The following is a 969-nucleotide window of genomic DNA, read 5'->3' on the forward strand; positions in this document are numbered from 1 at the left end:
GAGAAAAGCTGAATTTTTCCCAGGCGGACATTTATACTTGCATAAGTACTTGGGAACCCACAATCATAATCAACAGAGAGAAAATTACCCACCTCATTATTAGATTTTGGGTCTGTTAAGCATTTGGAAGGAGATATTTTCTGGAAGGCCTTTCTAAAGTTTACCTATGGAACCACCTGTTTATTTTAATTACAGGCGATAAGAGAAAAGTAACATTTGCTGAAGAATCACAAGAGGAGAAGGAAGGTGATGAAATCCCGACTCCAGTAATACCTGCTGTGGACATGCACGCTCAGAATGCTTTGAGACGCAAAATTCTCCTGGACAAGTTGAACAAGATGTGAGTGTCAAACCTACATAAGGTCGCGGGTTCGATTCCCGCCCGGAACGATGTTTTTGTTGATTTCAAAGGTCGGGAACTTGGCTACTAGGTCATTCTTCCACGTGCATCCCAATTATTTTCTACGATATTACCACCCGGAGCAAATCTTATTCAACGAACAAGAGTCAAACCTAAATAAGGTCGCGGGTTAGATTCCCGCCCGGAGCGTTGTTTTTTCAAAGGTCGGGAACTTGGCTACTAGGTCATTCTTCCACGTGCATCCCAATTATTTTCTACGATATTACCACCCGGAGCAAATCTTATCCTGAACAGATAAGGTTTGTTCTTGGAACGGCTGTCTGTCCCGTATACTGTCATCCTTCTCTCTTCGATTTCGGGACGATAAAACCTTGGGAGTTACAGTTCCCTCTGTCAAACCATTTTTATTATATTTACCTATTTATTTTTTCCACAAACTATTATTTATCTTATACCTCGATAAGAATCTACGATAACCCTCAATCGATGTCGACCATTATACCCTCAAAATATTTCTCTCATTTCAGTCTACCCGAAATACTTCGTCTCCTGGGGGCAGCTCATCTCTCCCTGAGCTCTGACCTGCGCACTCTGGTACGCACTTTCAA

At 42.0% G+C, this 969-nt stretch overlaps 1 long non-coding RNA gene across 1 annotated transcript; it reads left to right on the forward strand.

Annotated features, from left to right (window-relative positions):
* Window positions 1-201: 201 nt before the first annotated feature.
* On the forward strand, window positions 202-920 carry LOC113473202. Its single transcript, XR_003395243.1, has 2 exons — window positions 202-340; window positions 889-920. It is a non-coding gene; the product is annotated as an uncharacterized LOC113473202 (long non-coding RNA).
* The last annotated feature ends 49 nt before the right edge of the window (window positions 921-969 follow it).

Source organism: Diaphorina citri, unplaced genomic scaffold (genome assembly GCF_000475195.1).
Source record: "Diaphorina citri unplaced genomic scaffold, Diaci psyllid genome assembly version 1.1 scaffold18860, whole genome shotgun sequence".
NCBI lineage: Eukaryota > Metazoa > Arthropoda > Insecta > Hemiptera > Psyllidae > Diaphorina > Diaphorina citri.